Genomic DNA, 24,149 nt, shown 5'->3' with positions numbered 1-24,149 from the left:
TGTCCAACCTTTTTGGATATGGCTGCCAGACGATTAAGTTTAGGTCGGCCCACCTCCCGCCCTATCGTCTGACTATGGCGGTATAGAAAAATAAAGTTATTATTATTATTATTATTATTATCCACTCCTCCAAAAACGCCCCTTTTCACTCTAAGCGTACAGAGGCAGGGTAAAGGCCTAAGCCGGTTTTGGATATGTCCTAAAACCAGTTTTGATTATTGGTACTTGGACGATCTGTCTTTTTGATCATCCAAGTACCAACATAGGCCACTTTTGTATGGGGTTTCTTTAAAAAAATTATTATTTTTATGAGCCACGGAGTGTTCAGGCAAAACTAACCGAGTTAAATTTTATCAGATATTTAGCTCGCATCCACTTGAGCTCAACATCTGGTCTAAAATTAACCAGACATCCTTTTCCAGTTAGGCTGCCCAGCCAGCACTGATCATCATCGCTAACCAGACAAAATGAATCCATGACCAGGTAACAAGTTCACTGAGTTGAGAAAAATTGTAACTCTTCAGGTTGGTCTGGTCAATTGCAAACATTGTCTGGAGAAAGTCTTTGAAGGGTGACCTGCTGCCTCATCTTAATGTTATCTATGTTCACAGGTTCTCATCAATGGTTTCGTAAACTGTTCTGTGCTCAAGCCTTTCTGATATAGTACAAGCACTCAGTCTGGCCTTTTAACTTTCCATGTGATGCAAGCGCCGAGAAAGTTTTGCAACAGTTGTTTTCTTCCGTTTCAAATAATTTCTCTGATTTCTGTAGGGGTCAATATTCAAAGACAGCTTCTATGTGGGAAGAGAGTGTGGCACCCTAACGCAGTGGGCTCAAACCCGTGCTGCTCCTTGTGACCCCAGGCAAGTCACCAAAGGCCCAAAAGTTAGGTGCCTAATTAGCGATTCAAGTAAAATTGGGTGCTGTTTAATGAATCACGCCCAAGAAATAGGCCAGCTCTAGGCACAACTAAAAGCGCTTAAGCATGCTTAAAGGCAGCGATTCTGCAACAAGGCGCCTTACATGCATAGCGCCTATTTTTTGAAGGCCGCCTTGTTACAGAATCGCTCTTTCTTGATAGGCGCCTATGTTTCAATTAGCGCTGATTAAAAAGCTTAATTGAGCTTGTTATTCAATTTCGATAGGCGCTGGTTACAAAATTTGGGCCTTAATCCCCCCATTGCCCCAGATTCATTAGTTATATTGTGAGTCCACTGGGACAGACAGGGGAAATGCTTCAGGTCCTGAATCAATTGAATAAATAAGTTGTTGCTTTATTTGCTTATCTTTATTCCCAGTATTCAACAACCTGGTCCGTTTTGGTTCTTTTCAGGCAAAGCCTTTTGCACATTTCCATCTTATCGATGTGAGGTTTGAGGCTTTTTTCTTATTAGATGCTCAGCAACACGTCAGTCTGCTTAGCTCTGACTTTTGCACCTACCGTGGCAGGTCTGAACCTCACGCCTAAGCCAGGTTATGTGGAGTATGTGTGCAGCACCCAGAATGCACAAATTTATTCAGATAGTGGAAAAATGATAAACAGGAAATATTAATTCAGCATGGGAGATTTCTTTTTTAAGTACTTGCAGAAGAGCCGATGTTAACTAGGGGCGTTCTTTTGAATATTGACCCAAGAGTTTTTACTTTTTCTGTGTATTTTGATATTGTGTCATTTGGTGAATGGTTATGGTTTGGTTATGCAGAAAGCAGGAGATGTCTTGCTCCTGCGTCTCCTCCTTTTGTTAGAATGAAAAAGTCAAGCTGGTTTTGACTTGTGTTGTGTGGTACCTAAGAATAATGACAGTAACCTTTTCACTTCTATGGGTGTTTGCCATCTTTCTGACCAAAAGGATATTTTTTTTGCAATAAAATTTTCAAAAGCATGATGTGTGTTTTATTTTCTTTAATACTTTTATTGACATTATATTCCCCCATACATCTACATATGGGCTTATTTTGGGCAGGGAGTGACGTGGAAAGCCATTACAGCCTCTCAAGGCAGATGAGGAGGAAGACAGATCTTTCCACAGCCCCTAGTGTTTATCAAGAGGCCTTAATCAAGCAAACAAAAATGTTTCATTCCTGGATGCAGTGAGCATCTGCTTAAAATGAATTGTAAGCTGTCATCATTCATTCATAATTTGAGGTTATGGGGTGGGAGACTCAAGAGCAATGCAAGGAAATTCTTCTTTACGGAGAGGGTGGTGGATCCCTGGAATGCGCTCCCGAGAGAGGTAGTGGAGAGGAAAACGGTGACAGAGTTCAAAAAAGCTGGGATGAACACAGAGGATCTAGAACAGACATGGGCAACTCTGGTCCTCGAGGGCCAGAATCCAATAGGGTTTTCAGGATTTCCACAATGAATATGCATTGAAAACAGTGCATGCAAATAGATCTCATTCATATTCATTGGGGAAATCCTGAAAACCTGATTGGATTCCAGCCCTCAAGGACCGGAGTTGCCCACCCCTGATCTAGAATCAGAAAATAATAGTAAATATTGAAGAACTAAGGCCTGTACTGGGCAGACTTGCACAGTCTGTGTCTGTATATGGTCGTAAGGGGGAGGATGGGCTGGGGAGGGCATCAATGGCTGGGAGGGTGTAGGTCAGGGGTGTCACAGTCCCTCCTCGAGGGCCACAATCCAGTCAGGTTTTCAGGATTTCCCCAATGAATATGCATGAGATCTATTAGCATACAATGAAAGAAGTCCATACAAATAGATCTTATGCATATTCATTGGGGAAATCCTGAAAACCCGACTGGATTGCGGCCCTCGAGGAGGGACTTTGACACCCCTGGTGTAGATGGATTGGAGTGAGCTTTGATGGAGACTTCAGTGGTTGGAATCTAAGAACAGTACCAGACAGAGCTTTGGATTCTTGCCCAGAAATAGCTAAGAAGAAGAAGAAAGAAAAACACAAATTTTTAGATTGAATCAGGTTGGGCAGACAAGATGGACCATTCAAGTCTTTATCTGCTGTCATCTACTATGGTACTATGTTGCTTCTCTTCTGAGCAGTGCCAGATTTTAGGTGGCACATCTGGTGGGATGGCCAGGCATGCCATCTTAGCAGATTCTGATCTATATACAATTTTGGAAATGTGGTTTTCCAAGGTTTGCCTCAGTGGCGTACCTAGCATATGTGACACCCGGGGCCCATCATTTTTTTTGGCACACACCCCCCCTCATCGGTACAAAAAACATGATTTTTAGTAACAAGCCACACGTCACACATGAGTACCTAGGAAAAGGCAGCATCTTACATACTGCAGTGAGCAGTACAACATCAATACACCCATTGTAAAACTAAAGCCAGACTAGTACAGATCAATCCTACACCGTCAATCCTAACAGAAAACCATGTCTTTCGAACACACAGAACACAGAAAACACCTTCGCTTAATATGGAATATGTCATCACAAACTAACCCCTCCCCCTTTTATAAAACTGTAGTGTGGATTTTAGCCACGGTGGTAACAGCTCTGACGCTCATAGAATTCAGAGCATCAGAGCTGCTACCACCACGGCTCCACAGTTTTGTAAAAGGGGGGATAAAATAGAAATACATAGACAAAGGTTAAATTGAACCAGCAAGAAGCTGGACTCTGCATACAATGCAACACCACACCACAGAAACAGTGACACATGTATCCTAAAGCAATAAATAAATAGAAAATTTTTGTTCTACCTTTGTCTTCTCTGATTTCTGCTTTCCTCATCTTCTCATTCAATTCCTTCCATCCACTGTCTCTCTTCTCTCTGCTTCTTCCATTTGCTCTGTTACTGTGCCTCTCTCTTTCTCCCCCCCTTCCAAATTGGTCTGGCACTCGTCATCTTCCCTCTACTTTCCCCATAGTCTGGCATCTCTGTCTTCCCTGCCAACATCTTCTCCCCACTCTCTCTTCCCCATGTCCTTTCAGCGTCCTCCCCCCTATGTCTTCCCCATGTGCTTTCAGCGTCCTTCTCCCCTCCTCTGTCTTCCCCATGTGCTTTCAGTGTCCTTCTCCCCCCCTCTGTCTTCCCCATGTGCTTTCAGCGTCCTTCTCCCCCTCTATCTTCCCCATGTGCTTTCAGCGTCCTTCTCCCCCTCTGTCTTCCCCATGTGCTTTCAGCGTCCTTCTTCCCCCCTCTGTCATCCCCATGTGCTTTCAGCGTCCTTCTCCCCCCTCTGTCTTCCCCATGTGCTTTCAGCGTCCTTCTCCCCCTATGTCTTCCCCATGTGCTATCAGCATCCTTCTCTCCCCCCTCTGTCTTCCCCATATGCTTTCAGTGTCCTTCTCCCCCTCTGTCTTCCCCATGTGCTTTCAGCGTCCTTCTCCCCCTCTGTCTTCCCCATGTGCTTTCAGTGTCCTTCTCCCCCCGTCTTCCCCATGTGCTTTCAGTGTCCTTCTCCCCCTCTGTCTTCCCCATGTGCTTTCAGCGTCCTTCTCCCCCTCTATCTTCCCCATGTGCTTTCAGCGTCCTTCTCCCCCTCTGTCTTCCCCATGTGCTTTCAGCGTCCTTCTCCCCCTATGTCTTCCCCATGTGCTTTCAGCGTCCTTCTCCCTCTCTGTCTTCCCCATGTGCTTTCAGCGTCCTTCTCCCCCTCTGTCTTCCCCATGTGCTTTCAGCGTCCTTCTCCCCCCCCGTCTTCCCCATGTGCTTTCAGCGTCCTTCTCCCCCCTCTGTCTTCCCCATGTGCTTTCAGCGTCCTTCTTACCCCCTGTCTTTCCCATGTGCTTTCAACGTCCTCCCCCTATGTCTTCCCCATGTGCTTTCAGCGTCCTTCTCCCCCTATGTCTTCCCCATGTGCTTTCAGCGTCCTTCTCCCCCTATGTCTTCCCTATGTGCTTTCAGCGTCCTTCTCGCCCCCTCTGTCTTCCCCATGTGCTTTCAGTGTCCTTCTCGCCCCCTCTGTCTTCCCCATGTGCTTTCAGTATCCTTCTCTCCCCCTCTGTCTTACCCATTTCCCTTCAGCGTCTTTTCCTCTCCATCCCACCTTTCCTCCCTTTCTCCCTCCTCGCCCCTTACCTTCATGGCGCTTTATTCCCCCCCCCCCCCCCAGACAACAGGCCCGGTCCGACAAATGTCCTTGCCCTGTGGCCGGCGACGTCTAAACTACCTTCGTACAGCAGCCGGCTGCTGTATGGCTGCCGTAAAGGTCGTCTGATGCAACTTCCGGTTGCGTCAGAGATGACCTTTATGGCTCCACACACAACTCCAGCTGCTGTAAGAAGGTAATTTAGACTCACGGCCACGAAGGTAAGGGGCAGGGAGGGAGAAAGGGAGCTGTTTCAAATTCACTGCTGAATTTTCCGGACTTGGCCGGCTGTGCACCCCACTAAGCCTGCACCCGGGGCGGACCTCCCCCCCCTTGATACGCCATTGATTTGCCTGTTGGTCTGCCCCATTTCCTTCAGTTGCTGCTGCTTGGCTGATTTGAATCTTACAAGGTCAGATCTTCTCTCTCCTGCCTTGGTCAGCTGCAGTTGTTGCCTATTGAGAAGAATGTACAATATTTTTTAAAAAATAATAAAATTTCACACTTATGTTCTTGTTTAAGTTATGATGTTATTCCTCATTAGAATGCGTATGTTTATATATGTTGCCTCATCAGCTACATTCATGTTCACAGTAAACATATATCTTGGCCTCTGTTGAAGATAGAAGACTTTTCTTTTACTCATTCATAATGTATTCTTGTTACGTTTCATTGTTCTGGAACACTTTGCCTTGTTCCTTGTGTTATACAAGTTGCCATACTGGGACAGACCAAAGGTCCATCAAGTCCAGTATCCTGTTTGAAACAGTGGCCAACCCAGGTCACAAGTACCTGGCAAGATCGCAAGCAGAAAAACACAGCTCCAGAATCGCAATGCGTGGATGAGGTGATGGTGCAGGAAGGTGGGTTTTAGATTTGTTAGGAACTGTGCAGTTCACTAGGGAAGGGGGAGCCTAGTCCGCATAGATGGACTCCACCTTAACCAGGCTGCTGCCATCAACATTTAAAAAGGAGATAGAGCAGCTTTTAAACTAGAAACTCGAGTAAAGCTGACAATCGCTCAAAAGAGCATAAGAACATATGAACTGCCGCTGCTGGGTCAGACCAGTGGTCCATCCTGCCCAGCAGTCTACTCACACAGCGGCCCTCAGGTCAAAGACCAGTGCTCTAAATGAGTCCAGCCTCACCTGCATACATTCCAGTTCAGCAGGAACTTGTCCAACTTTGTCTTGAAACCCTGGAGGGTGTTTTCCCCTATAACAGTTTCCGGAAGAGCATTCCAGGTTTCCACCACTCTCTGGGTGAAGAAGAATTTCCTTATATTTGTACGGAATCTATCCCTTTTCAGCTTTAGAAAGTGCCCTCTCGTTCCCCTACCTTGGAAAGGGTGAATAGTCTGTCTTTGTTTACTAAGTCTATTCCCTTCAGTATTTTGAACGTTTCGATCAAGTCCCCTCGCAGTCTCCTTTTTTCAAGGGAGAAGAGGCCCAGTTTCTCCAATCTCTCATTGTATGGCAACTCCGCCAGCCCCCTTAACCAATTTAGTCGCTCTTTTCTGGACTCTTTCGAGTAGTACCATGTCCTCCTTCATGTATGGCAACCAGTGCTGGATGCAGTACTCCAGGTGAGGGCGCACCATGGCCTGGTACAGCGGCATGATAACCCTCTCTGATCTGTTCGTGATCCCCTTTTTAATCATTCCTAGCATTCTGTTCGCCATTTTTGCTGCTGCCACACATTGCACAGACGGCTTCATTGACTTGTTGATCAGAACTCCCAAGTCTCTTTCCTGGGCGGTCTCTCCGAGTACCGCCCCGGACATCCTGTATTCGTGCATCAAATTTTTGTTACCGACATGCATCACTTTACACTTATCTACATTGAACCTCATTTGCCATGTTGATGCCCATTCTTCAAGCTTGTTTATGTCATAGAGCCTGATGGTTCCCGTATATTGCGTATATCCTCTTTGGTAAATACAGATGGAAAAAATGTGTTTAGTTTGTCAACGATTTCTTTATCTTCCTTTAGCACTCCCTTTATTCCACGGTCATCCAACGGCCCCACCGCTTCCTCTGTGGGTTGTTTCCCCTTAATGTATCGAAAGAATGGCTTGAAGTTTTTCGCCTCTTTGGTTATTTTTTTCTTCGTAGTCTCTTTTGGCCCTTTTTACCGCCTTATGGCACCTACGTTGATGATGTTTGTGCTTATTCCAGTTTTCATCCGTTTTTGACCTTTTCCATTCCTTAAATGAAGTTTTCTTGTCTCTGATTGCTTCCTCTACAGTGAGCCACATTAGTTCTTTGTTCTTTTTCCTCTTGGATCCTTTGTTGATACACGGTAAATGTAGATTTTGCGCCTCGGTGACTGTGTCCTTAAAAAGGGACTGACCAAGCTTGCTCTAGCGTTTTTACAGTGCTTATCCTCTTCTTAATCTTCTTCCACACCATGAGTCTCATCCCTTCGTAATTCCCTTTTCGTAAGTTCAATGCCGTGGCTGTTGTTCTGGACTGATATTTCGCCCCTGCGTCCAGGTCGAAGCAGATCGTGTTGTGCTATATCTTGTGCCGGTCCTCATAGTCCGTTTAGAATTAAGTCCAGTATTGAATTTCCTCTTGTCTTTTCCTTGACAAGTTGTTCCATGAAGCAATTGCCTACAGCATCCAGGAACTTGGCCTCCCTAATGCAGCCGGATATACATAAGCATGGATTAATGAGAGAAAGCCAACATGGATTTAGTCAAGGGCAATCTTGCCTCACCAATCTACTACATTTCTTTGAAGGGGTGAATGAACGTTTGGATAAAGGCAAAATGGTTGATAGTCTGTATTTGGACTTTCAAAAGGCCTTTGACAAAGTACCTCATGAAAGACTTCTGAGGAAATTAGAAAGTCATGAGATAGGAGGTAATGTCCTTTTATGGATTAAGAACTGATTGAAAGATAGAAAACACAGAGAAAGTAGGGAATTACAGGCTGATAAGTCTGACTATTGTGATAAGCAAATTAATGGAAATGCTTTTAAAACAGAGAATGGTGAAGTTTCTGGAATCCTGTGGATTACAGGAACGGAGGCAACATGGATTCACTAGAGGTCACTTTCTTTGATTGGGTGACTAGAGAATTGGATAGAGGGAGTGCCTCCAACAGTGTTCCACACAGACGTCTAATAAATAAATGGAGTGCCCTCGGGATGGGTACCAAAGTGACAGGCTGGGTCAAGAACTGGTTGAGTGGAAGACAACTGAGGGTAGTGATCAATGGAGATCATTCTGAAGAAAGGGATGTTACCAGGGGTGTGCCTCAAGTTTCTGTTCTTGGGTCTGTTCTTTTTAACATTTTTATAAATGATATTGCTGCAAGGCTGTCGGCTAAGATTTGTCTCTTTGTAGATGATACCAAAATCTGCAATAGAGTAGACAGGATGGTGTGAATAACATGAAAAAGGACCTGACGAAGCTTGAAGAATGGTCTGAAATTTGGCAGCTAATATTTAATGCTAAGAAATGCAAGGTCATCCATTTGGGCTGCAAAAACCAGAGGGAACGGTACAGTTTAGGGGGTGAAGAACTTATGTGCACGACAGAAGAGCAGGATTGGGGTGTGATTGTATGTGATGATCTTAAGGTGGCCAAACGGGTTGAAAAGGTGATGGCGAAAGCTAGAAGGATGCTAGGGGGCATAGCGAGGGGTTTGGCTAGTAGGAAAAAGGAGGTATTTATGCCCCTGTATAAGATTCTGGTGAGACCTCATTTAGAATATTGTGTACAATTCTAGAAGCCGTACCTTCAAAAAGATATAAAATGGTGTATGTTCTTCGTCATAAGGCGTATGGGGACAGACTTAAAGATCTCAAGCTGTATACTTTGGAGGAAAGGCAGGAGAGGGGAGATATAAAAACAATGCAACAGTACCATGTCATTACCTGAGACAGATACCATGGTATTCCAAAATGAATTGCCTGAAAAGTCATTTAAAAACAATTCTACTTTTAACAGGAAGCCAGTGCAATTGCTTCAAAAAAATGAGAAACATGGTCAAACCTAGACCACTACAAATCACCTATGTACATGAAATGTCAATGGACGAGTTCATTCCTTGTAGCCATGTTATGCTGGTGAGTCTGTAGTGGACTCAGGTGCGAGACTGCATAACCGCCTCTTCTGCATCGTTGTCCAAGTTTGACGGCAACTGTTCCCTCTGGGTCAAGCATCTTGCAACTGAGGACTTGATTGTGGAGCATGTATTCCATATTCTTTGCCCAAGTAAAAGAGGGGATTCTGTCAGCAGAGGAAGCCTCTCTGGGTAAATGAATATTAGTTTGCTGGGAGATTTGACCTGCACAAACCATTTGGTTACACCTGAAAAGAACAGTTGCACAGAAAAAGGTAAATTAGTTCAAGATGTGCCTGGAATGTCTACAAAGAAGCAGGTCATGAAAGGAGCAGTGAAATCAAGCGATACCACAATCATTATAATCTTGCTTTGATCAACAATGGTGCAGGGAAGAGGGATTTGGATTTGTTAGCAAGTGGGGCAACATTTTGGTGAAGTGGGGGCCTATTAACCAGGGTAAAACCAGGCTGATGGTTCTAACTTTTAAAAAGGAGATAGAACAGCTTTTAAACTAGAACCCAGAAGAAAGTATGAATTGGAGTGAGGGATCTTTCAAGGATAATATCACAACAGGAAATGTGGGGCATAGTGACAAGTGTCAACAAAGACATACCGGTAAGTAACCCAGGAGCGTTTAAGGGAAGAGCAGAGTGAACATTGCAAATTATTCCTATCAACTGCTAAGCAGGTTATGAATAAAACCGAAATAAAACATACTTTGAAATGTGTGTATACAAATGCTAGAAGCCTAAAAAACAAGATGGGAAGAATAATATATGTATCTACCTCTTCATTCAATGCATCTTAGAGACCTGGAAGAAGAAAGAAAACAGAACGCTATGATACCAGGATAAAATTATAACACAATGATAGAGTAGATCAAATTGGAGGAGGAGTGGTACTATATGTTAAAGAGGGAACTTATGGATAAAAATTCTATGTGTGAAAGAAAGAAAATCCTGTTCCCAGGCCAGAATGAACAGACATGATTAAATTTTAACAGAAATTAGGGAACACAATGATAATGGGTGATTTCAATTACCACTAAACAACTAGAGGGCAGCAAAATTATATTATTACTACATACAACCACTTTACTACAGATTGTGGACTGGAAGACAAGCTGACATGAAATCATATTTGAATAATGTGGAGGCCTCAGCATTTTCTATCTTTCTGTTGGCAATCTGGGATAAAACTGAATCTTTAATTGGTGAAATCCATCATAGATCAATATATTTCTGCTAGGTACTTGTGACCTGGATTGGCCAGGACTCTGGGTTAAATGGACCATTGGTCTGACCCAAGAGGAGAAAAAGATCACCAAATGGCCAAAAACAATCCTTGACAAAATAGATTTCCAAATGATCCCTAATGAAAACACAAACTAATAGGAAATGTCTGTCTGAAATGCACACACTAAATAAGTAAAAAAAAATTAAAAAACACAACTTTTGTCTTCAAAACTAACACCTTCAATTATTAGGTCAGCAGACAAGGATTCTTTGTTTTACTAGATAGGTGCATCCGGGGTTTTCACCTCAGAACATCCAGTCACAAGATGGCTGACCCCCAACTTTCAAGAAAGCCATCTTTCAAACCAATCAGTCAGAAGTAACATGCACACGATCATCTAAAAAATAGTTAAACATTAAAGATATATGCTGTACCTTACCATTTCAGTTACCTTCTACATACAAGACGTCTCCCGGTACACCCGCCTCCTACAGGAGATATCTTGTTTAAATCTCTGCACCAGGTTTGGCGGACCATTTGTAAGGCTATGAGTATTCCATTTTTCACTACACTTTTTTTACCATTGCTGGACAATTGCGACTTTCCTCCTGGCACTTCTCAGTTTCCTAACTCGGTGTGGTGGACTACTAACACACAATATATATTTCAGGTGGTTACTTCCACTGGCTCTTTGGACTTGCAGGCTACTTTACAATCAGATCTACATTGGAAAGCTGTGGATTGGTTTTCTTACTCCCAGATGTCATTGTATGTGCGGTCCTTGCCTAGGGACAGTCAAACCAACAGAAGACGGGAGTCTATATCGGAAGCTCTGAGCTTGTCTGCACAGACTCAGATCCCATTAAGGTTTCATCATAGATATCTGCAAGAGACTATGGGGGAACTCTCATATGAACGTTACACAGTTAAATGGACTGGGGATCTGCCTTGTGTAGTTACGGCAACAGACCTTAAGGCTAGCCTTCATCATACCTCGTGCATTACACCGTAGGTTCTGTTGATTGAAACAAATTACAAATTTATGTTACGCCTTTATAGATCCCCAGCAAACATGTATCGTGCAAAGCTGTGTGCTACCAATCAATGCCTTAAATGCAGGCAATCTCCAGCTACTTTGGGACATCAATTCTGGTCTTGTGCAAACCTTTTGGATGCAGGTTCATCAGCACACTATTAACATGTGGAATTATGGATATACTCTTTGTCCTGCCATGTTGTTTACCTTGGGGTTTCTCCCACGCACGACTCCAAGGGGTTTTCAGGGCTTTTTGGAAAGTGCAATCTTATTGGGGAAGAAAAACATATTACATTGCTGGATAACACCAGACCCACCAACATTGACTCATTGGTGCAGTCTTATGCTTCAATATGCATCTATGGAGCGCCTTTGTTGTGCGCACCGGGATACTGATTCGGATCATAAGTTTTCCACCATCTGGGAGCCTTTTTGGCTTACCTTGACCACAAAGACTCGCAGTCACCTGTTGAACCCGTGATTGGACACCCATTTTGGACTCTGGACAATTGAGTTTGTTGATCTTTGACTTGGAGCGGGTGGGTGGGAGGGAGGGATGGTTGGCATTTGCTCCTGTTCAGTGATTGTACATACATAGTAACATAGTAACATAGTAGATGACGGCAGATAAAGACCCGAATGGTCCATCCAGTCTGCCCAACCTGATTCAATTTAAATTTTTTTTTTTTCTTCTTAGCTATTTCCGGGCGAGAATCCAAAGCTTTACCCGGTACTGTGCTTGGGTTCCAACTGCCAAAATCTCTGTTAAGACTTACTCCAGCCCATCTACACCCTCCCAGCCATTGAAGCCCTCCCCTGCCCATCCTCCTCCAAACGGCCATACACAGACACAGACCGTGCAAGTCTGCCCAGTAACTGGCCTAGTTCAATCTTTAATATTATTTTCTGATTCTAAATCTTCTGTGTTCATCCCACGCTTCTTTGAACTCAGTCACAGTTTTACTCTCCACCACCTCTCTTGGGAGCGCATTCCAGGCATCCACCACCCTCTCCGTAAAGTAGAATTTCCTAACATTGCCCCTGAATCTACCACCCCTCAACCTCAAATTATGTCCTCTGGTTTTACCATTTTCCTTTCTCTGGAAAAGATTTTGTTCTACGTTAATACCCTTTAAGTATTTGAACGTCTGAATCATATCTCCCCTGTCTCTCCTTTCCTCTAGGGCAGTGGTTCCCAACCCTGTCCTGGAGGAACACCAGGCCAATTGGGTTTTCAGGTTAGCCCTAATGAATATGCATGAAGCAAATTTGCATGCCTATCACTTCCATCATATGCAAATCTCTCTCATGAATATTCATTAGGGCTAACCTGAAAACCCGATTGGCCTGGTGTTCCTCCAGGACAGGGTTGGGAATCACTGCTCTAGGGTATACATATTCAGGGCTTCCAGTCTCTCCTCATACGTCTTCTGGCGCAAGCCTCCTATCATTTTCGTCGCCCTCCTCTGGACCGCCTCAAGTCTTCTTACATCTTTCGCCAGATACGGTCTCCAAAACTGAACACAATACTCCAAGTGGGGCCTCACCAATGACCTGTACAGGGGCATCAACACCTTCTTCCTTCTACTGACTACGCCTCTCTTTATACAGCCCAGAATCATTCTGGCAGCAGCCACTGCCTTGTCACACTGTTTTTTCGCCTTTAGATCTTCGGACACTATCACCCCAAGGTCCCTCTCCCCGTCCGTGCATATCAGCTTCTCTCCTCCCAGCATATACGGTTCCTTCCTATTATTAATCCCCAAATGCATTACTCTGCATTTCTTTGCATTGAATTTTAGTTGCCAGGCATTAGACCATTCCTCTAACTTTTGCAGATCCTTTTTCATATTTTCCACTCCCTCTTCGGTGTCTACTCTGTTACAAATCTTGGTATCATCTGCAAAAAGGCACACTTTTCCTTCTAACCCTTCAGCAATGTCACTTACCGTATTTTCGCGGATATAACGCGCACCATTGTAAAACGCGCACAGGGGTATAGCGCGCAGAAATCACGATGATATGTACAAAAACTTTTCTATACCGCGCTCAGGCATATAACGCGCATGCTGCCCGACTCTCCTCTGGCCACCCCGACTCTCCTTTCGCTCTCCCCGACTCTCCTCTGGCCACCCCGACTCTCCTTTCGCCCTCCCCGACTCTCATCTGGTTGCCCCGACTCACCCTGACTTTCGGTGCACTGCCCCGACTCTCCTCTGGTTGCCCCGACTCACCCTGACTTTCGGTGCACTGCCCCGACTCTCCTCTGGTTGCCCCGACTCACCGTTCACCCGCCCTGACTTTCGGTGCACTGCCCCGCCTCTCCGTGCCTGTCCCCCTTGAAGTCCTGTCCCCCCTTGAAGGTCTGCCTGTCCCCCCTTGAAGGTCTGCCTGTCCCCCTTGAAGATCTGCCTGTCCCCCCTTGAAGTCCTGTCCCCATCCTGAAAGCCTGATGCCCCCCCTCGACGTCCGATTCTTCTCCCCCCTCGGCAGGACCACTCGCACCCCCACCCCGAAGGACCGCCGACTCCCCGACAATATTGGGCCAGGAGGGAGCCCAAATCCTCCTGGCCACGGCGACCCCCTAACCCCACCCCGCACTACATTACGGGCAGGAGGGATCCCAGGCCCTCCTGCCCTCGACGCAAACCCCCCTCCCCCCCAGCCGACCCGCGACCCTCCAGCCGACCCCCACGACCCCCCCCACCCCCCTTCCCCGTACCTTTGGAAGTTGGCCGGACAGACGGGAGCCAAACCCGCCTGTCCGGCAGGCAGCCAACGAAGGAATGAGGCCGGATTGGCCCATCCGTCCTAAAGCTCCGCCTACTGGTGGGGCCTAAGGCGCGTGGGCCAATCAGAATAGGCCCTGGAGCCTTAGGTCCCACCTGGGGGCGCGGCCTGAGACACATGGTCGGGTTTGGCCCATGTGCCTCAGGCCGCGCCCCCAGGTGGGACCTAAGGCTCCAGGGCCTATTCTGATTGGCCCACGCGCCTTAGGCCCCACCAGTAGGCGGAGCTTTAGGACGGATGGGCCAATCCGGCCTCATTCCTTCGTTGGCTGCCTGCCGGACAGGCGGGTTTGGCTCCCGTCTGTCCGGCCAACTTCCAAAGGTACGGGGAAGGCGGGTGGGGGGTCGTGGGGGTCGGCCAGGGGGGTCGCGGGTCGGCTGGGGGGGCGGTCGGAGGTTCTTGGGGGGGGTCGGTCGTTGGAGGGAGGGGGGTTTGCGTCGAGGGCAGGAGGGCCTGGGATCCCTCCTGCCCGTAATGTAGTGCGGGGTGGGGTTAGGGGGTCGCCGTGGCCAGGAGGGTTTGGGCCCCCTTCTGGCCCAACTACACAAAGTACGGGGAAGGCGGGTGGGGGTGTCGTGGGGGTCGGCCAGGGGGGTCGCGGGTCGGCTGGGGGACGGGCGGAGGTTCTTGGGGGGGGCGGTCGTTGGGGGGAGGGGGTTTGCGTCGAGGGCAGGAGGGCCTGGGATCCCTCCTGCCCGTAATGTAGTGCGGGGTGGGGTTAGGGGGGTCGCCGTGGCCAGGAGGGTTTGGGCTCCCTCCTGGCCCGATATTGTTGGGGAGTCGGCGGTCCTTCGGGGTGGGGGTGCGAGTGGTCCTGCCGGGGGGGGGGGATGTATCGGACGTCGGGGAGTCGGCCGGGCAAGAGGGCTTGGGCTCCCTCTTGCTCCGATCGTGGATGCGGGTGCGGGTGGGAGCGCGTGCGAGCGGTCGTTCGGGGTGGGGGTGCGAGCGGTCCTGCTGGGGGGGTGAATCGGGCGTCGGGCGGGGTGGGAACTATGTTTAAAAACTTTTGTATACCGCGCTCAGGCATATAACGCGCGAGGGGTATGCGCGGTACGTAAAATCACGTATAACGCGCGCGTTATATCCGCGAAAATACGGTACATACATATTGAACAGGATTGGCCCCAGCACCGAACCCTGAGGGACTCCACTAGTCACCTTTCCTTCCTTCGAGCGACTTCCATTAACCACCACCCTCTGGTGTCTGTCCGACAGCCAGTTTCTGACCCAGTTCACCACTTTGGGTCCTAACTTCAGCCCTTCAAGTTTGTTCAACAGCCTCCTATGAGGAACTGTATCAAAGGCTTTGCTGAAATCCAAGTAAATTACATCTAGCATATGTCCTCGATCCAGCTCTCTGGTCACCCAATCAAAAAATTCAATCAGGTTCGTTTGGCACGATTTACCTTTTGTAAAGCCATGTTGCCTTGGATCCTGTAACCCATTAGATTCAAGGAAATACACTATCCTTTCTTTCAGCAACACTTCCATTATTTTTCCAACAACTGAAGTGAGGCTCACCGGCCTGTAGTTTCCTGCTTCATCCCTGTGACCACTTTTATGAATAGGGACCACATCTGCTCTCCTCCAATCCCCAGGAATCACTCCCGTCTCCAGAGATTTATTGAACAAGTCTTTAATAGGACTCGCCAGAACCTCTCTGAGCTCCCTTAGTATCCTGGGATGGATCCCGTCTGGTCCCATCGCTTTGTCCACCTTCAGTTTTTCAAGTTGCTCATAAACACCCTCCTCCGTGAACGGCGCAGAATCTACTCCATTTTCTCGTGTAACTTTGCCAGACAATCTCGGTCCTTCTCCAGGATTTTCTTCTGTGAACACAGAACAGAAGTATTTGTTTAGCACATTTGCTTTCTCCTCATCACTCTCCACATATTTGTTCCCAGCATCTTTTAGCCTAGCAATTCCATTTTTTATCTTCCTCCTTTCACTAATATATCTGAAAAAATTTTTATCTCCCTTTTTTACATTTTTAGCCATTTGTTCTTCCGCCTGTGCCTTCGCCAAATGTATCTCTCTCTTGGCTTCTTTCAGTTTCACCCTGTAGTCCTTTCTGCTCTCCTCTTCTTGGGTTTTTTTATATTTCATGAACGCCAACTCTTTCGCCTTTATTTTCTCAGCCACTAGGTTGGAGAACCATATTGGCTTCCTTTTTCTCTTGTTTTTATTGATTTTCTTCACATAAAGGTCCGTAGCCATTTTTATCGCTCCTTTCAGCTTAGACCACTGTCTTTCCACTTCTGTTATGTCCTCCCATCCTAACAGCTCTTTCTTCAGGTACTTTCCCATTGCATTAAAGTCCGTACGTTTGAAATCTAGGACTTTAAGTATCGTGCGGCCGCTCTCAACTTTAGCTGTTATATCAAACCAAACCGTTTGATGATCGCTACTACCCAGGTGAGCATCCACTCAAACATTAGAGATACTCTCTCCATTTGAGAGGACCAGATCCAATATCGCTTTTTTCCTTGTGGGTTCCTTCACCATTTGTCTGAGCAGAGCCTCTTGAAAGGCATCCACAATCTCCCTACTTCTTTCCAATTCCGCAGACGGAACATTCCAGTCCGCATCCGGCAGGTTGAAATCTCCCAACAGCAGAACCTCCTCTTTCCTTCCAAACTTTTGGATATCCACAATCAGATCCTTATCAATTTGCTGCGATTGAGTCGGAGGTCTGTAGACTACACCCACGTAGATAGAAGTTTCATCTTCTCTTTTCAGAGCAATCCATATCGCTTCTTCCTCTCCCCAGGTCCCTTGCATTTCGGTCACTTGGATATTGATCTTTACATAGAGAGCTACTTCTCCACCTTTATGACCATCTCTGTCCTTCCTAAAAAGATTATATCCCGGTATGTTTGCATCCCATCCATGTGATTCACTGAACCATGTCTCTGTGATAGCAACAATATCTAGATCTGCCTCTAATATCAGGGCTTGCAGATCATGAACTTTGTTGCTTAGACTGCGAGCATTTGTGGTCATCGCTTTCCAGCTATTTTTCAGCGATAATCTCCTTTTTCGTATGGATTTTTGTGTCGTTTCACTTTCCGTTGCAATACTAAGAAATGAGTTGCTGATATTGCTTATGTTGCAGCCTTTACTACTATCACATCTTTTCTTTTGCCGGGGGTGGTCTCTATAATTGTCCTTCGTACATACACCACCCCCACCTTCTAGTTTAAATGCCTAGAAAAATATTGTCTAAATTTCTCTGCAAGGTTTCTTTTTCCTGCTGTAGTAATATGTAGCCCATCAGTGCAATATAGCTTCTTGTCCTTCCATGTATTTCCCCATCCTCCTATGTACCTGAAGCCTTCTTGATGACACCAGGCTCTGAGCCATCTATTAAAGTCCTCTGTGTTTTTCACTCTTTGTTCTCCTTTTCCATATGCAGGCAGTATTTCAGAAAAAGCTAAAGTCTTTACAAAAGGTTTCACGCCCTCACCAAGCTCCCGAAAAGCTTTCTGTGCTGCAAGTGTGGAGTTGTTGGCCAGGTCATTTGTTCCCAGATGGATAACAACATCAGTGTTAAAATTCTTAGTTTCTTCCTTAATTATAGTCAGTATTTGCCTGGACAAATAAGTTGTCGACCAGTACTCCCAAGTTTTTCCTGGGGGGTCTCTCCGAGTACTGCACCGGACATCCTGTATTCGTGTATAAGATTTTTGTTACCGACATGCATCACCTTACACTTATCCACGTTAAAACTCATTTGCCATGTCGCAGCAAATTTCTCGAGCGTGTTTATGTCATGTTGCAGGTCTTCGCAATCCTTCGCAATTCCTTTGCAATCCTTCACTACTCTGAATAACTTTGTATCGTCTGTAAATTTAATCACCTCGCTCGTCGTATCAATTTCCAGGTCGTTTATAAATATGTTGAAGAGCACGAGTCCAAGCACCGAACCCTGCAGCACTCCACTCGTGACGTTTTTCCAGTCCGAGTATTGTCCATTTACCCCCACTCTCTGTTTCCTATCCGTCAGCCACTTATAAAAATCTATGTGAGTATTTCACCCTTGATTCCATGGCTCACAATTTTTTTAAGTAGTCGTTCATGCGGGACCTTGTTGAATGCCTTCTGAAAATCCAGATATACAATGTCGACCAGGTCACCCTTGTCTATCTGCCTGTTTACTCCAGTTTCAGCCTTTGATTGCCAATAGAGTCTCTTCTGCCCTCTTATACTGCATTGAATATTGGGATCTCCACGACTCTGTTACTACTACTTATCACTTATATAGCGCTGAAAGGCGTACGCAGCCCTGTACCTTTTGACATTTATAGATGGTCCCGGCTCGGATGAGCTTACAATCTAACTTGGACAGATAGACATGACATATAGGGTTGGAGATGCAGAACCCAAGGTGAGAGGAGTTAGGAGTCAAAAGCACTCTCAAAGAAGTGGGCTTTTAACTGGGCCTTGAACATTGCCTGAGATGGAGGCCGCCGTAAGGATTTGGGCAGCTTGTTCCAAGCATATGGTGCAGCATGGCAGAAGGGATGGAGTCTGGAGTTGGCAATTGAAGAGAAGAACACAGATATGAGGGACTTACCAGCTGAGTGGAACTCATGGGAGGGATCATAGGGGGAGATAAGCAAAGAGAGATCATGAGGGGCAGCTGAGTGAGTGCATTTGTAGGTCAGTAAGGGGAGTTTGAATTGTATTCAGAAATGGATGGGAAGTCAATGAAGTGAATGTAGGAGAGGGGTAACGTGAGTATAACGGCTTTCCCAGAATATAAGTCGTGCAGCCAAATTCTGGACAGATTGGAGGGCAGCAAGAATGCTAAGCAGAAGGCCTGAGAGTAGTGAGTTGCAGTAGTCTAAGCGCAAGGTGATGAGGACGTGGATAAGTGTTTTGATAGTGTGCTCAGAGAGGAAGGGTCAGATTTTGGTAATATTATAGAAGCGGCAGGTTTTAGTGATATGTTGTATCTGGGCAGTGAAGGAGAGAGAGGAGTCAAGATGACCCCAGGATTACAAGCAGACAAAACAGGAAGGATGAGAGTGTTGTCCACAGAGACAGAGAATGAGGGAAGCGGAGAGGTAGGATTAGGCGGGAAGCTGAGGAGCTCTGTTTTAGCCATATTCAGTTTTAAATGGTGGTGAGACATCCAGGTGACAAAGTCGGACAGGCAGGCTGAGATTCTGGTCTGGGTTTCAGTAGAAATATTTGGCATAGAGCGGTAGATCTGGGAGTCATCAGCATAGAGGTGATACTGGAAGCCGTGGGAGGAGATCAGTGCTCCAAGTGAGCAAATGTAGATTGAGAAAAGGAGTGGTCCCAGGACAGAGCCTTGAGGTACAAGTTTCAAGTTTCAAGTTTACCTTTATTTGATGAATCGCTTATCACAATACCTAAGCGATGTACAATTAAAAACCATCAGAGTGTGGCAATACATTTAGTTAATAAAAATCAATTAAGAGACAGACATACATTTAGTTGACAAAAAATCACTTAAGAAACTGACAAAGATTGACGAACATGAAGGGGTGGGAAGCAAGGGAAGAAGTTACAATTTTGTTATCTGTTAAAGTTTAACATCCAAGGGTAAAAGCACATTGGGTAAAGATGGGTTAAGATGAAAAAGAAGGGTATGGAAACCTAAAAAAGACTATGTTTTATAGGTCAAATGCGTCCTGGAATAAATATGTTTTTAAAATTTTCTTAAACGCAACAAGGTCTTTTTCGTTTTTGATAAAATTTGGAAGGGAGTTCCACAGTGTGGGCGCTTTTACAGAGAATATATCATTGCGTCTTGTGCCTATGATTCTTAATGAAGGGACTGATAGCAAATTTAATGAAGAGGATCTTAATGAACGAGCAGATTTGTGTGGGACAATCATTTTTGCAATCGATAGCAGGAAGGCTGTGGAGGAGGAACCACCATTGCTTACACTGAAAGTGCGATGGGAGAGATATGAAGAAAACCAGGAGAGGGCAGAATCCTGGAATCCCATCAAGGGCAGCATATCAAGGAGTAGGCCACCGCAACAGTATCAAAGGCGGCAGACAGATAGAGAAGGATGAGGATAGAGCAGAGGCCTTTGGATCTGGCCAAGAACAGGTCATTGGAAAGTTTAGTAAGGGCAGTTTCTGTGGAACGCAGCGGGCAAAAGCTTGACTGAAGCAGATCCAGAATAGCATGGGATGAGAGGAAGTCCAGTCAACGGCAGAGAAACAGCACATTCAAGTAACTTGGATAAGAAGGGGAGGAGGGAGATGGGGTGATAGTTGGAGGGACACATGGGGTCCAGTGAGGGTTTCTTGAGGAGGGGTATGACTATGGCATGTTTGAAGGCATCAGAGACAGTTGCAGTGGAGAGTGATAGGTTGAGGATGTGACAGATAGGAGGATGACAGTGGGAGAGATAGCACTGTGTAGGTGAGTGGGAATCAGATTGGAGGAGCAAGTAGTGGGTTTGGAGGTTTCCTGCTCACTGATCTCAGAGAAAGAGGAGAGGGTGGCAGGTGTTGAGGGTAGGTTAATAGAAGGGGCAGATGGAGGGAGGGGAGGGGGAAGCAGCCTGGTTGAAAGCTCAAGGTGAATCTTATTATAGAAGAACTCTGCCAAGTTCCTGCTAAACCAGAATGTTCGCAGGTAAGGCTAGACTTAGTTAGGGCACTGGTCTCTCACCTAAGGGCCGCCACGGGAGTGGACTGCTGGGCACAATGGACAACTGATCTGGCCCAGCAGCAGCAATTCTTAGGTTCTTATTGTCAGGGGAGAAATTGAAGGGGGGATAGGCAGCGAGGGTGCTTTGAGTAGGGAGTTTAGTGTGGTAAAGAGATGGTGAGGATTGGAACTAAGAGAAGTGATTAAGTGGATATAGTATTCTTGTTTGGCCAACAAGAGGACAGACTGGAATAATGTCAGCATGAATTTGAAGTGTATGAAGTCGGCGTGCGCACGGGATTTAAGCCAGAGACGTTCAGCGTAATGGGCACATGACAGCAGGTAGCCAATGTGGGGGGTGAGCCAGGGTTGGGGTTTGGCAAGCCTAAGAGGACATGAGATTGGAGGAGCCAAGGAGAAAATGGTATTATAAGAGAGCTCAGCTTCATCGATAGTATTTTGGGATTATAGTAGTTGAGGAGAGGGATGAGACAGCAGTGGAGAGGGTTCTGGGAGCAATAGCCTAAAAGTTCTTGAATGTGTAGGTGGCAGTTGGCTCGAGTAAACACAAATCTTTCTATACTATAATGGCTCTTATTGGATTATGTAAGAATTACCCAAAATATTGTATCTAAACTTTGGAATTCACATAGGTCCTTTCTTTGGCATTTGGCGAAAAGGCCAGTGTGAGATCAGAGCTTGTGAGGGGAGAGAGAGATGACTGATCTGTACAGGATGAGGCCTTTAAACATAAAGAGAATAAAACATAGCAGAGAATTCAGGGAAAAGCAAGATGATAGAGGGGAGGAGGAAATGTGATGAAGGCAAAGAGATGAGCAAGAAGCATTCAATCCTTTTTTAAAACCTTTTTCAAAGGGGATAGGATAGTTGATCAGCCCTGACTCTTGGACCCTTCCCTCTCCTAGAAGGCCACCGTAAACTCACCCAACCCCTTATCTTTGTACCTGGAAAGAGTGACAGTAGTCCGAACTTAGACCCGTGAGCCAGCCTGCGCTCACAGTTCCTTCAGTGGCCCTCAAGCAGAGGTTCCTCTTTCATAAGGATGGCCACCCTCTTGTATGCTGGAGAGGCAAGCACCTCACATACATTCTGTCAAAGGAGAGGCACCATGTGCTTCCATGCCATGTTAGTAGCATGTGTGCTGTTGCATGTCTCCATTTCATGTGCATGAACAATGCTCCCAGACCTATCAGACAGATCCCTGCAGACATGTCCTGCCAGCTGACGTGACTTTTATTCTTTGTCTTGCTGAGTGGTGAAAGATTGTCTCCTGCCTAGTTAAGATGGGTTTCCTTTTCTAATTGTTTTATGGTTTTATCTTTTATTGCAAATCGCAAATCACTTTGACCATTGTTTTTGCGGTTTATTAAGTTTAATAAACTTGTCTCCACATCATGTATGCTTGCAGAAGGGATGGCACTATGTGTATTGAACCCGTGCATATCTCTGAAACTAGACATACATCCATGCATATCTCAGAACCAGAGGCTGGGCTTGTAGTCTGGTGTGGAAGTTCTGAAGCCCCAAGCCTTGTTTAGTCTTTCCAGTGGCAGAAATCCCAGCAGCGTGTCGTCACTTTCAGAAGGTCTGGAGTTCATTAGAGGCTGCATGATCAGTACTCTCCTTCCTCATATGCACACATTCCCTGTCTGGTTTAGGCACTGCACACAGAGCCTGTAGTGTAACCCCATCAATGTCCCCCTTGTCCTTGGCTCAGCCCTGCTCCCAAGCTCCTATTTCTGTTTCTTTGGATGTAAGTGCAGCAGCCACTGATGTATGTGTCTAAAAGACAGCTCCAGCTCTACCGTTTGTTGTTTGAGTCCCTTGGAAAAGAACATATGAGTAGTTATCATCAGGTCAGAATGGAGGAAGGGATGTTGTATGTTTTCTACAGTTCGTTTGCATCTCAGCTACATTCAATGCTGTCTGACAATGGTCTAAGAATTTTGTGACTATTAAATGTGGTCACACTGAAACCTCACTCAGTGAAACCATCACTGTTTTATGATGATGGAGACACACATAGGGTTGATGCCAGCCAATTATAATCAAAATAACCAGAATCACAAGGGTCAAGTATACAGGGGAGTCCCTCTGGGTGAACCTTGCCAGGGGAAGTGGCAAATGCCTGTATCTGGGCATTGTATACAGACCTCCTAAACAACAGGACAACATAGACAAAGAATTAATCGAGACCATCACTCTGCGTGGAGACACTGTACTGTTGGGGGACTTCAACATGCCGGATGTAAACTGGAATAAACTTTCAGCTACGACCAGCAGCAGCAGAAGGCTACTAACCTCTATACGAGGAGCACGACTCAAACAAATGGTAATGGAGCCCACCAGGGATCAGGCAATTCTGGACCTGATACTCACCAATGGAAATAGCGTTGGCCTCCAGCGACCACAACATGGTGTGGTTTCACCTCAGGAAGGGATTCACGAGGTCGAACACGCCAATGAAGGTCCTTAACTTTAAGGGCACTGACTTCGAGAGCATGGCAGATTTTGTCTATGAGGTGCTGCAAATCCAAGACACAACAGATAATGTGGAGGTAATGTGGTCAGCTCTGAAATCTACCCTACAGGAAGCAACCAACCTCTTTATAAAAACTGTGAGTAAACGGCGGAGAAATAACAAACCCCAATGGTTCACTGCGGAGATCTCGGAACTCGTAAAACAGAAGAAAAGAGCATTTGTATTCTACAAACAATTACAACGACCAGAAGCCAAAGAAGCTTATCTAGAGAAATCTAGAACTGTTAAAACAGAGGTCAGAAACGCCAAACTCCGGATGGAAGAAAATTTAGCTAGGAATATTAAAAAAGGGGATAAATCATTTTTCAGGTATGTTAGTGATAGAATGAGGAATACTGATGGGATAGTGCGCCTGAAGAAACCCGACGGCAACTTTGCAGAATCGGACTCCGATAAAGCCGAACTACTGAACAAATACTTCTGCTCAGTATTTACCTGTGAGATGCCGGGATCCGGTTCACAGCTGCAAATAAGGGAGAGCTCAGAAGACCTGTTCAGGAATTTTGAATTTTCCACCAGCAGCATCTACCAAGAATTGTCAAGGCTCAAAGTGAATAAAGCCATGAGACCGGATAAGTTGCACCCCAGAGCGCTTAGGGAATTGAGAGATGTCCTAGCAGAACCGTTAGCCAAGCTCTTCAATCTTTCCCTGAGCACGGGAACAGTCCCATTAGACTGGAAAACAGCTAACGTCATTCCACTTCACAAAAAGGGATGCAGGTCAGAGACTGCAAATTACAGGCCGGTAAGTCTTACATCAATAGTGTGTAAACTTATGGA

Source organism: Geotrypetes seraphini, chromosome 8 (assembly GCF_902459505.1).
Source record: "Geotrypetes seraphini chromosome 8, aGeoSer1.1, whole genome shotgun sequence".
NCBI classification, from domain to species: Eukaryota; Metazoa; Chordata; class Amphibia; order Gymnophiona; family Dermophiidae; genus Geotrypetes; species Geotrypetes seraphini.
Note: the sequence above shows the minus strand (reverse complement) of the source record.